The sequence below is a fragment of the Hydractinia symbiolongicarpus genome, chromosome 3 (assembly GCF_029227915.1).
Source record: "Hydractinia symbiolongicarpus strain clone_291-10 chromosome 3, HSymV2.1, whole genome shotgun sequence".
Taxonomy (NCBI): Eukaryota; Metazoa; Cnidaria; class Hydrozoa; order Anthoathecata; family Hydractiniidae; genus Hydractinia; species Hydractinia symbiolongicarpus.
This window is the reverse complement of record NC_079877.1, coordinates 26,181,796-26,196,183: the sequence shown is the minus strand read 5'-3', so window position 1 is coordinate 26,196,183 and position 14,388 is coordinate 26,181,796. Positions and strand designations below refer to the sequence as shown.

Sequence of the window (14,388 nt, the reverse complement as noted above, 5' to 3'; positions counted from 1 at the left end):
AATAATTTTTATATGTTTAACTTTGTTTGTTTGTTGTCAACAATTATAAGAAAGATTAAAAATCTTTACCTGTCGAAACAATCTCGTTCCCAGGGCTTCCGTTTCGCTTTCTAATATGTAGAATATCCAGAAATTGAAAAGAAGCTTTGGGGACGAGATTGCTGTCGTCAATCAAAGAATACTTTGTGTTTTAATTTTTTTTTTCATAATAAGTTGTTTTTGTTATCCTTGTAAAGTAAAGCTTGAAAATCTTCTTTGGTCAAAATTCTGCCCAAACTACAGAGTCCAGCCTGGCTCTAGCCACCACCTCATAACACGGTCCTTGAAAGTGTGCGCTATAACCAGATGTCCCTCTATATGGAGGTTCGGACTTTTTCGGACACAACATACTTATAGATGTAATCCTAATATTTTTCGCGTCATTAGCTATGCGTAATGACCTTATCAAACTCGTACAAATTGCTCCCTTTACTTTAATACCTGCAACCTCGTTCCCAGGGCTTGAAGTGCTTTTGAAATGAGGATGAAACGCGTGAAAGCCTTGTACACCTGTTAGGGTTACTTGTTGATAAACTTGATCGATGCATTGATGTGAAAGTAGACAAATGTGTCACAAAAACACAAGTAATTTATTTTTCGTGTCTTTTTATTTACCGATAAAATGATGTCTATAGCTAGAGAGGTGATTTTTAAAGGAAATGTTCCCATTGTGTCTGTTCTAACAAGTTTCCTCTATAGACGTTTTTCTAAGAGAATGATTTAAAAAAGAAACCTTTTGCTATTTTTTGTAATAACATTTGAAGAATACCGTTTAGGGGTTGAAAAATGGTCACATTTGGTGACATTTTTTTTAGTTATCTTCAGAACAGTTAAAAGAAATTGGTGTGACGTAACGTCTGTTGTCTCGCTGAGTTTCGGTGGCTAACAGATGTCAGACAAAAATCTTCTCTTATTTTAAATATTAGCATTTTCAAAGTTCCTGCTTTTCTCAAGTAATTTCAAATATTTAAATTGTTTGTAAGAGATTTTCTTATTCCAAATTTATATTCCACAGTTTCAGACTTTTCGCAGGTTCTCAAATATATGACAGGATAACGTATTTTAAATTTTTGTATCTAAATTTTCCTCCAGAGTGCTAACAAATATTGTCTCCTTCGTCATAATTTTCCCAGACATTTTGCCCCTCCCCATGGATTTGACGGATCAAAGAGCAATGCTTGCGCTACAAATTAGCTATTGTTTACTGTATCTAAGTTTAACTAAAATCTTATTTTGAAATACCTAGCCATGAATATTTAGCTATGAAACACACAACCTTGTCCCCAGGGGCTTTTGGCTTTTTGACATCAAGAAAACACTGCCAAGTTTGACATATGCAACAAAACCTGGAGATAATTATAATAAAACACACACACAGTCATTTATCCGTTATATTGTGATACATTTTTCAGTTTTTGTTTCTTCTCTCGTTTAATATCTATTTTGTGGCTACCCCTAAAATAGATTTTTGTTTGTCACACCTTTAATCTTCCCTAATACTTTTTTGGTGTGTTTTGGTATGATCTTTCGTTCACTTAAAAATGAGGGCAAGCTACACTTTTTTTCAGATTTAACAGACATTTCGGTAATAGAACATATGCTCTTCACGACAAGCTTTAATTAGTAGTTTACAAGGGGGGAAACAGCAGCTAACCGAATCACAAATATACCAACACTACACGGGAGACCCATCATCATTTTTTTTTAACAACGGGAAATCAGAAAAGTTAAGGTGGAAGAGATTACGCTGGGTCACAAAGGAATTTTTTGCAGTCAGAATACGTACTGTGTTTTTATTGGTTACTCCTGTTGTTGTTTACTGGCGTGGTTATTATCGGGAATACTTTTGTTTTGAGCGCAAATGGCCTAACTCACCCGAACAAATATAATTATTTTTCTTATGCTATTATAGAGGATAGTGACCACGCTGGCTTTGTGCTCATAGCTTGATTTTAATTCGGGGTTTTCTCTGCTAAATTAATTTGTCTTCATCTGTGAATTTGAACTTTTGGGATTTGCTCTGACATAACTTTGCTTGTCTAAGCTTCCGTTTAAGAGAAACTGAATTCGATATATTCAAATAAAGATTGGTTAACTAGACTAACTAACTTGATTACACGAGACAGGTTTAAAGCTATGCGTTAAATCATTAATCTAAGATATTTTATTATGCCTAAATTGGGTAATTTAAAAACTTCCGGCCACTTGCTAAGCCTTAAGTAAAAGAAAACAAAACAAAAAAAAAAACGGGTACGAGATCGGATGGATCGGGTACGAGATCAAATGGATCGGAGCATTATTGGATAATTTATTCAATTTTAATTTCTAACGCTGCAGGATAGAAAGCCTTCACATTAACGGCTTTTATAAAACATAGTATGGGCACGAGTAAAGCATTTTATTAGACAAATTTTACCTTGTGTTAGTTTGACTCGATAGCCCAGTCCAGTTTCTTGGTGGTTTTCTTACAAAGAATTATTTGTGTCATACGGAAAAATGCAAAAATGTGTAACTTTCTGTTGTTTCTTTTCTAATTTCTAATTCCTTCACATATTGGTGTTTAACCTCTAAAAAACGTGTTGAAATGGTGCTCCTAGCCCTGTCTGTGGTATATTAACTTTATTAAAACGTTTCCAAACTAACTTTTTCTCTATAAGTGGTGAGCTTGGAGGGGTTCAAGGTGTTAGTTTGTCGCTTACTTTAAATACTTTTTACGTGTTGTTGCGAATTTTTCTAGGAACACAGTAATTCTTTGGCTATTTGGAATAGTGCGGTTGCACAATATGCCCATTATACCTTTTCTGCCCTTTTAACACTGGCCCTAAACTAGTGTTAATTTTTTGAAGGTGGCGGAATTAAGGTCGGGGTAATAAGGGCCGGCGTAAAAAAAGGACCGAAAAATTTAAAAAAAATAATTCAAAAGCGGTGTCGAGTTGTTCCCCCTTTTTTTACTCATTTAGGGTAGAAAAAGGTATATCATTATTTTAGTATTTATATTCAGGCCCAGTAAAGCAAAATTAACTTTTGTGATTCGTGCACACATTTACTAGAATCATTTGGAGTAGAAGTCACCATATTTGTGGTGCTCGACATAAAAAAACCTACGCCAACAACGCTTTTTATGGAAGTGTTTAATACTTATATCGATTGATAGCATATTGCTCAGAACAACAACCAAAAGAATTGACAGGACTGGACTGGACTTGCAAATTCAGAGTGATCTTTCAAGATTCATTTTCTATATGGAACAAAAATTAGATATAGAGACTTTAATAAAGGAGACGGAGAATTACCCCACCTCGCCTTAGCGGACACTTCTGAAATGCAAAAAATAATTCGGTTTTATAAAATTTTAGGTCAATAAAGTTGTTAAATAAGTTATCGCTATCTTTAGTTGCATGCTTGTCCCCAGAGTTTAGGAAAAAAGCCCCTGGGCACGAGGTTGTTTCTCGTTATAGATGTCACTGGGAAACTAACTGAACACAGAATATGACCACAAATTGTGAAACAAAGAGGTTTCTCTATCTCCTTTAACAAAAGAATTCTGTTCACAACTATTATTGAAAATATTAATAATTATAATAATTAATTAATCCTACGAAGGAAGCCCTAGTGCATTTAAAGCTCCGAGCTACGAAAGTCGTGCAAGTACAGCAATCACTCAACTAGACAAACGCCTGAGATGTCAATCCTATTTTCATGCTGAGCGCTAAGCAAAAGGGATAGATTCATTCTTTATAGTCTCAGGCATTACTCGGTCGGTATTTGAATCCAAGACCTCCTGCACTATAAGCAAACGCTTTACCATAAGGCTACCATAAATAACAACAAGATTTTTCGTACTGCTACAATAGATCCTGATACCGCTCAATACTGCACTTAGTACTAAAACAACAGCATAGGAGCGTATTTCAAAGTTAATCTGCCTTAAAAGCCGTGGAACAATGACATTTTCTAAATGGTATTACGAGAGACTTTCTTTATTTATTGAAAAGGCAGATAATACAAAAGTTGCACAAAAGTCTTGTTAAAAATCAGGTTGAGCATATCGGAAATGTCTATATGATATGTTTAAGCTACAATCCTGGTCGTAATATGTTGACTCAAGACAGCTAATTTTGAAGTTCCACATCCCAACTAATTTTGTAATTAATTCACACATTATGAACTTGTCAAGGTTCAGAGAGGACTTAGGTTATTTGGTAAAGTCCAAATTTCTAAAATGTGCTACTTGTTGATGACGCCAGCATGGCCATTTTTCACGAATTTTGGGGCCTTCTTGGGCCCCGACGTGGATTATTTTGGTGAGCAAGCATGCTAGAGATGGTGACTACAACTTTTCAATGCTGTCTGCCTGGCCTACGTGTGTGCAAAAGCAGTGACTTTGAATCCTGCCAACTGCAGGGCATTGACTGTTTGAAAATTTTGTCCATATTTAAAAAATGAAGAAAAAACGGTCTTTGTCTCAATATTTTTGTCCAGGATTGTAGGAGGGTAGATACAGACGTAAATTTTCGGACGGAAAAACTTTCGGATTTTTTTTGTCTATAAAATGCCCGCGGTTTTGTCAAAGTGTAATAACTTTTTAAATACTGGGAAAAATAATTAAGTGAATTTTCCTTTTATTGGACTTTCGAAAAATATAAAATAAAAAAATTCCAAAAATTGTCCTGTCAATGTCACTTTGTCCTTTATTGACAGGTAGTCATATCAATTTTTTTGCTGTCGTGCTAAAAAATAATGTCTCTTAAGCTAACCAGTCGTATGACAATGTGATTATGTATGCGATAGTGACAAAAATCATTATATAATATTGACATGCATACTGTGTAATTTGCAGACCGGAATGCTTGTATTTTCTTAAGTCTCTATTTCTTTTGTCATATGATAACGTCATGGTCATTTGTCATATGTAAATCGAAATTGTCTTGATTAAATAGCTACTGACATAAGTGCTAATAGATATACCCAGTTTTATTCCATAACAGCTACTTACTAACACTAAGTTTCTCAAATATGGATTTTTCAAAAAGAAAATTTTGAAGATTTAAAATTCTGATCGATTTCCATTTTCTCCTTAGAGAAATCCTTTGTCTTTATACCACCTGTTAATGTTCCCAATAATATCTTACATTCTTATATTACTTTTTTAATGACTAGTACTGTAAATAGTTTAAAAAAAAATTAAAAAAATAGGATTTTCAAAAAAGACATATTTTCTTCAACCATTGTCTCATTATGACGTCATCACCTCCTGGTATGACATGTCAACCAAAATATTTTGTCACTAATTAAGTCACAACATATTGATGCTTCTCTGTGCCAAGTGTTGTCACTTAAAACTAAACTGAACAAAAGTTACAGCCCGCGGGCACTTTATGCCCCCCCATCCCCCTCATACTTACAAGGGTTAAAAAAGCCCATACCAAAAGACACTTCAAAGGTACATAAATAAAGGGGAAAGAGTATTTCTTTGGGTTTTATAGTAGGTTAAATTTCGAGATGGGTCAGTCCCAACCGTGGCGAGTTTTCCTACGTCAATGACATATGTCCCCTTTGTTTATTGCTGTGTTGACGGCCCTGTCTTACCTAATAAACCAGTGGTAATCTTCAGCTGCATATTGAGAACCGTAGTGCTAATAGATCTTATTGTATTTATCTTATTTTTTTTCATTTCAACTAAATGTTTGTACAGTTAATCTCTCTTCGCACATTGATCCATACCTGATACTTTCAAGTTAATTATCGCAAAATGACGGGAAATTTGTCCAAGATTAAAAAAATTAAAATACAAGAAAAAATTGGTTAAAAATAAATGAAATTGACCAAAATTAAGACATAGGGAAGATATTAGATAGTTATTCCATTGTACTGCGTGATTAGGGCAGGATTTATCACTAGGATGAACTTCTGTATCTCTATAATAATAGCCGTCGTCTGTCTGTCTCTGCGCGGACCCCCCGCAAAGTTAGAAAATGATGTTACGGAAACACGAATATCAAATGCGATATATTTTTATCCACTTTGTGGCGACGGGTAAATATAAAGGACGGGCGAACCTGTGGATTTTTCCACGGGCAACGACTAGTCTATAATAATAGCCGTCGTCTGTCTGTCTATCACTGCGCAAAATGGTACTACAGTAGCGATAAACACGAACTGCGATATATGAAAGACGCTATACAAAAGACGGTTTATTCACTAGTCACTAACTCGTACTTATACATTATTATTTTTCCTAATATAATCATATCGATCTACGCGCCTGTAGACTGCAATCATCTTTCATGTATTTTCTAAATTTTCACTTTGTTGCTTGCAAATGTCAATCATTCAAACACAGATAAAAGATTAGTCTAATTTTAATTTAAGCTGTAATTTCCTCATAATATATATTGTGAAACACACCAGCCCCCCAAATTTAGATTGTAGTTTTTATGAATTTTTTTCAGTATCTTTGTGTCGTTGTTTGTTATCTCACCACTTCACCCGGTCTGTAATAAATGATGGCAATATTAACCTGTCCTAGATTATCAATCAGACAAAGAAAAAGAATCCTGGGATGAGGTTGGTGACAATATTTGATTTAAAACCTGGCTGCAAAGATGATGTTTCTTATATATTGGCATAGCAGTTTTAATTGTTTTTCTGTATCTTAATTTCATCAAGAAAATAGACTTGCTTTAGGACTTAATCTAATTTGATTTTAATGCACACTAATCTCCAAATCGCCAAAATCATCGACCCTGTAATTAAGACAAAACCACAAAACACAGTTATCACTAAACGCTTTTGTTATGAGAATATCCAAATTCAAATTTTCTATACTGTCAGTTGTCATCATATCTCGATTAATGTAAGAATTAATTCTGGTAGGATAAGAAAAAAAAAACTTTTTTAAAATTGTTTTAAGTTACAAAACAAAATGGTGCATGAAGGCAAGTGAGTCTCCAAATAATCGAGTCATTTCATGCCTTAAAATTTTTTAATACAACAGACGTAAAATATTGTATAATATATTTACAGCGGATGTTATAAAAAAAAATGGTTGTGTCTCAAAATATTTTTTTTAACAAACTTAGGAATTATGTATCGATAGACAGATTATCGAAAATGTATATAAAATTAGCGTGTGCTACAATCGCGACAGAATGCATAACAACGCTTCGATTTTATAAAGAGGAAGGTAATGGACACTGCAAATCGCCTAATATACAAAGTGAATCTAAAATCTACATAAAAAATGTTTAGTAAGATAATTACTTTAAATTTTTTTTTCAACTTATTGTTTCGCCATTTCCAGTTTGTTTATATATAAGGGGAGAATGATCTCGCCAAAAGAATGCGCGTTTGGTCGTCCAGGTCGTCATTCTTTTTCAAGTAACCGTCATCTTTGGATATCAAGTACAGATCAAGTGAGATGACACCAGCCGCCGCCGCTCCCAATATTACAATAGCAATCACAGCTAGCGTAGCAACCATTTTTGTGAAGTTACTGGATCTCGGTAAGTTATTTGAATCTTGGTCAATTTTTTTTCTTAAGCTCTAAATCAAAAAATATACAATATAATAACATTATTGTGGGGACGCAAAATGTTTTTTCGTGAGAACATTACGACTTTCCAAATTGTTTAGATTACGATAAGCCCCCGCCCTTGAGGGGGCGTTAATTTGCTCTTTCTTTTTACTATTTTCTAAAGATATTCTGTATTTTTTGACTGTGTGTGAAACAAATATTCCGAACAGTGGAATTAAAAAGCGTTTAACCTCATTTCCAGGATCCCTTAATAATCATGAAATTTTTTGTAGATGTATTTACATACAACCTCCTAATTCTCGCACACACGGTTGCGTTGCACAATATGAATCGTAAAAACCCTGGAACGAGGTTGGTGCCAAGAAATTATGCGTGAGAAGAAATTATGTGTAACAGAACTTCAAGATATGTGTTTTTTCCTTTAAAGATATTTATTTAGCGTGGCGTTCACAAATTATTAATTGCTATATCAAGTCATTCATTCATCATAATAACTCTTTAAAACAAGGGTTCGATTTATTTTATTATATTTTATTGTACTATACTATATACTAAATATAATAGAATTATTACGTTGAAAGACACTAGGTAATTTTTATTTCACTTCTTTGATGAGTAAGGTCTGAAGTTCTAGCCATGACAACATGCTTTACGTTTTTTGGCCATGTAGAAATATTCAACATACCAATTTTAAGATCTGACTGGTGTCACAGTTGACTTTTAAATTTTCACGCAACTTATTCAGCAAGAACAAAAAACTTTCTTTGCTATAACAAAATAACCTGTAACCTTTTGTTATTACTTCAGTTAAAACCTGGATATGCAACATGGTCTACCTGCCCTTAAGCGCTCGACGCTTGATTACTTCTGTCTTAACTTGGCGTTTTAATGCCGCGTCTCCTGGCTAGCCTTTATGAAAAAAGTCTTATTTTGTCTGTCTCTGTGTAAAATGGTACCGCAGTAGCATAGCATAATAAACGCTGTATAAAAAGGAAGGGCAAACCTGTTGAGTTATCCACAGGTCTCTATATTAATAATAATCGTATTCTATATATCTGTCTGTAAGAAGCGTCATGCTACAGAAACAAAAGTTGTATTATTTTAAGGATGCGCGAACCTGTGGATTATTATCCACGCGCCATCGACCTTTTTAAAATATTATATACAGCCTACTATAAAAAACAAATTTTAGAATACATATTAAAACATGGGAAAACATTTTTTATGCGAAAATTTCTAAAATGTGCCATGTTTACCAGTTTGGTCTCCAGGACTTCCTCATCTCAAAGAAAGTTTTGAGAATACCTGACAACGAAAAATAATAAACAACAACAAAACTGATCAATATTAGACAGAAAAGTATTAATAAATAAAAATAGTTAAATAAGAAAAAGTTTAAAAACAGTAAACAGTCAAAACAAAATACCAACCACGAACTACAGAGAATCCAAAGAACAAAACCATATAATAGAATCTTTTTATAACACATGCATCACGAGTTAATGTCCTGATATTAATGTTGTTAGACGAATTAGCGATACAATGAACTAAAAACAATACCATGCACTACTGACGCTCATTGATGCAAAAACAATTTGAAAGGAAGCACACGAATAAATTAGCTAGACTGATCTAGAACAATAAATCATATAGATATCTCCTTAAATTTATTATTCTATAATTATATGTGACGTCATCTTCTTTATCCCAGAGGAAGTTGACTTGGAACAGATTTTTATCTGTAGAATTCAATAATTATTTGACAGTAACAACTCGTGAAATATCTGGAGTTTATTGGCGCGAGTATTAAATTTGTAATTTTCTATCGTCAAGGGAGTTGTTTTGTTTATGCATTAAAATTTTTTCAGTATTTGGGGGAGGGCTGTACATTGTTAAAAAGTTGTAGAAGTTTTGAACAATGTTAACGTCCTTTTATGACTCTAGCTAAATTCAGACTTTTTAGAAGCGAATGTTTGCAAAATTCTGTAAATGTGCGCGCATCCTGACAGGCAAGAAAAGAAGGATCACATAGTCTATTTACGTTGATTTATTATAGATTTTTAGGAATACTAGACTGAAAATGCACTAAAATTAGTTTTTCCAACATTATCGTCTCTGTTTAATAACAGACTTTACTAATTTTTCACCTTATAACTTTAATCGTTGTAGTCTGTTGTTTATATTTCTTGCTTGTGTATATGCGCGCGCATCTTCATTGTTCTCAATGCAAAATCAAAACATAACGTCACGCTGCAACTCACCTAAACATTCTGATAGAAATTTTATGCTATACGTATTCTCGACCCATAAGCTCTTTGACATAAATCTGACGAGAATAGTCAATAGGCAAACAGCAGAGTCAAGATCACTAGCAGAGTCAAGATCACTGAAACAGCTCACAGAATGCCCCTTTTCTCAATTTTAATGTTGTTTCCGTTGGCTGGATTAATTCGTACCAAGTGTTAACTCACTCAATGTGCAAATGTAACATTGCTTCGGGAAAAGTGGATGCTAAAAAAATTATCAATAATTTTGAAGATTGTATCAGAAACATTGGTTCGGGGAAGAGGTTCAATATAATTATTAGTACTTTTTGTTCACTAATTTGAATTAATTTATGCTTACACGTTAATTACTATAACAAGAGCTTCACACAGATCGCTTTAATCATCTTAACTGCTACACTTACTGAATTGATGGCTAATAAAATACACTTTTTTTACCAAAGCGTGCAAAGTCTAATTTCATAATTTTATCATGATACGTTTTTTGTTATCGTGCATTTATGAAATATTAGGATTTTCACCGTGTATAGGAGTAAAATGCAATATCATGGGGGCGATATCAATTGGGCGATAAAAATGGGGCGATATCAATGGGGTAAAGTGCAATAAGCTTCAAAAATTTTTTTTGGTAAATTAACTACGTCAAAAGAAGTTTCTAAAATCATCATAGATCTTTTACTATTCGTTTTCTTTAAAAAAAAGGGGCAAAAACTACTTTTACATCGCAGTACTGATGTGAGGAAAGTTTTTATGTAACATTCTTTATCAAGTTTTCAAATTCTGGTCAGTAATGTAACGTATAATCTATAAATCTTATCACTAGAACAATTGCCACTAAGAAGCCCTGGGAATAGAAGGAAGAAAAAATAAACGCCTGACTCGAACCGTTTTTAAATTCTATTCAAACTAATGTGGCCATTAATGAAACATCTGGTAGTAATAACTTTTTCTTACGGCAAGCTTCTAAAGAGCAATAATTATAATTTCCGTAGGGAATACTTTTATAAAACCGATAATGACTGGTAAGAACTTAATGACCCTAGGAAAGCCCTTTTAAAAATTTAACTAGTAATAAACTGCAAATATTTAATTAGTCAAATGCAATCACCGGCAATTAAACTTGTTAGATCGAAAATTGAAGTGTCAATATGGTCTTCCCAAGTCACCGATCAATTTTAATTACAGAGTTTAAACAGGACTTACTTGTTTTATTCCATTATAGTATTTTTTATAAACTCTCTCATGGTGCCCTTATCTCCAGCTAACAGTAAACGAAATATCAGATGTATGATTAAAATCACTTTGACTGGTTGACATTTTATGTTTAATTTTCTTTTCGGGTTTCTACGTGTTATTAAAAACAAGCTTCTCAATTCTATGGTAACTTAACGGTCGACCTGGAACCATAAATCCCTGTTGTTATGAAACAGCAAATTTGAATAAAACTACACCTACGTGCCTTCACCCTTTCAATTCTAACTAAAAAAACACTTCACAATGCATTATTTTAAATGTACCATAATGCATTGCGTAGTGAATTTTTAAAAAGCATTATACGACATGAAGAAAAAACCAGGATTTTTTGTGTCACAGATTATTTAAAAAGTTAAAGTATGGGAAAAAAATAATGATTACCCGTTGAGACAACAAGTAATGAAATACTTCCGTGGGTGTCTAACATAGAGCTGCGCGCCCATTCTAACTCCCTAATACAATTCTCGATCCCAGAGCTCTTTGAGATAAACCTGTTTTATTCTTGAAGAGCTCTGGGGACGAGAATAGGCCATTACTACAGGAAATGATTCTAAGTCCGTGAAAAAATCCGCGGGAATTCCTGTCGCAACAAATTCGATAAATATTAGCTATTTTGCGTGAGACGACTTTAAAATATCGCAAAAATAGTTAGACGACGACTCTATTTAATGGGAAAAATAATCATGCACAAAAGTGAAGGGTATTTTCCCCAACTAGATATCCAACTCGAAATATTATCTTCTTGAAATTATAATATCGCGAAAAGCAATTTCTATACTATGTACTTTTGTCGTTATTAAAACAAATTAAACCACAAAGTAAACCATAATCAAAAGTTAAATAAAAATAGAATATATGAATAAATAAATATAGAATATGTAAGACAAACTAACTAAGAAAACTTTACATACTTTCTATTCAACCAACTCTTGCTTTTGAATCAAAAACTCAGATTGTAATAAACTTTTGTGTGCTCCATCTCAGCTCAACAATCTTGTTATGCGGGGGGTATGTAGCAATGCACTGCACAAAGCCCCGTGCAGAAGGGTGTAATTAATTATAATTGTTTCAAGAGATAAGGGTAATTTGTATTATAATTTCTCACAGCGTGTGTTTTTTTTTTAATTTTTTAATTTAACAATTCTTGTCCCAGGGCTCATTTATTTTTACCCTGGGTTAACTTTGTTTGCGTCAATAAAGTTGTGCTAGAGGGAAAAACTGTAATGTCGAGAAAAAAATTGGCGAATAAGCTTTTTCCTTTTTCCAATGTGAACGTTGAAATTAATCCGTCGTTATTGTTTAATTAATTAGTTATGGTTCGTTATCTTATTATTGTCTGCATTCGTTTGTATGTATGGATCTATTTCGTCAGAATAAAAAAATTTACATATATTTTTCGGTTTTACAATCAAGTAATGAGTGGAGCAAGTAGAATACATATTTTGTCTTATCATCAAGCCCCAATTATAGTTAGATGAATTAAAGAGAGAGGTGAGAATAATGTAAAGAAAAAGTATTTACAATTCCTATACAGTTTTAAAAAATTACAAGATTGTAATACTAAAAATATCGCAAATAATCTAGATCATTGATCAACAAGAAATATTTTGTGGTTTTCTTAAAATGCGTCAACAAGCAAATAGATTTTTTTGGCTTCTTCTAACATTGTGTTCTATAACAATGGTCTACGATAAGATAGTGAGTATCCAATGGTCACTAGTAATGTTTTTGGAATGTTAAAATCGTTTACTGAATATCCTGTGTAATAATATTTTATTTCTAAAAACAGATTTTTGAAGACCTTTAGTGCATTCCGTACGGCCCTTTCGCGCATGTGCACCTGTTGTTTGACTTATTGCATTGTTTCACCGACATAAACACCGCAATATTTTTACGGGATTTCATAGGCTTAATTTGATTCTCTAGACATCTTAAGTTACATTGATTGTCTAGAAAGTATACTACGTATCGTGTTTTTAGATTGAAACACTGGCTTTATTTTAGTCTTTTGGTCATTTTCCCAACTGACTATATTGACTACTCTGTCCAGTAATAAAGATGCTACACTTTCATTGAGAACATTTAATGATTAGATGTGTGGTTGAATTATTGATTGGTATGAGTTAGTTTGTGGTATTTTTGTCAATCTTCTTCAAGCAACGAAACGAACTCTCGAATGATTGACTTGCGTGACAAAAATTGAATCAATCCTACATACAAACCCCATCGTCCATTTATTTCCATACCGCTAAGGAGATATCACGTTCATGTCGGGGACGAAAGCCTTTTTTTCAAACATAAAGAAAACTGAAAAATCACCGTTGTCTCTTTCCTATGGAAGTATGTGTAAGGATAAAATTAATTAATACCACCACAAAGCCTTTCTCGGAATATCTAGGTTTTCTCCCCTTTATAAGTCCAATCCCACCAAATTTTCAATACATCTGCCAATCCCTGGTTTCTTCCACCATCTTCCTGTTTATTCGGTGCTCCAGCTATATCTACGAAACAATCTGAGCTAATCATTTCTATTGAATTGAATTCTTTGATTGCAGTTATATGCTGTTTATATTTTTGTCTGTGTAATTGTATGCGCATAATATTTTCTCTCGACATCAAAACAATACGTCATTTCGCAATATGTTTTATATCCTACAAAGATTTTGCTCAATCATAAAAAGTGCATCTAACTCAAGTGGAACCGCAACTATAATTTTTCCTTATTTTGGAGGTTAAAAATAACCTAATCATATTGTCATGACAACAGTCAACTAATTGGCAATAATCAACCAGGTGGTACCCAAACATGATAAAATTAATAATCACCATGGGCTAGCAATTATAAACAGATCACGGCTTATTTGACGACTTAGATTGAGTCAAACATCAAAGTAACCACATACGATTTCGTTGTCCAGCACTTTAATTGTTGTCATTCAATAGATACTTAACTTACTTCTTTTCTGTTCCAAATAAGTTAATGTGAGATTACCTTGACATTGGAGAAAGATTTGCTGAAAATCCACTATTCAAACATGAGTAAAGTAAAGATATATTTGCGAAAGCTTCATAGAAGAGTGACAAAGTTTATTTGAGCAATCATTAATATTTTAGCATTAGTAATAAGACATATATCTACAAGAACTGTGAGAGGGAGTAAGTTTTCAAATATAGTGAGATAAAACAACTTTCAAAATATAGTGAGATGAAACAACTTTTAAACTATTGTGAGATGAAACAACTTTTAAAATATAGTGAGATGAAACAACTTTT

The 14,388-nt window shown here is 33.2% G+C and overlaps 1 long non-coding RNA gene across 1 annotated transcript; it reads right to left on the bottom strand.

Moving 5' to 3' along the window:
- Positions 1-6,912: 6,912 nt before the first annotated feature.
- Positions 6,913-13,814, bottom strand: LOC130636502 (uncharacterized). The gene is made up of 2 exons (XR_008982269.1): positions 12,027-13,814; positions 6,913-7,584 (listed from the first exon to the last, which is right to left on the bottom strand). It is a non-coding gene; the product is annotated as an uncharacterized LOC130636502 (long non-coding RNA).
- Between the last annotated feature and the right edge of the window lie 574 nt (positions 13,815-14,388).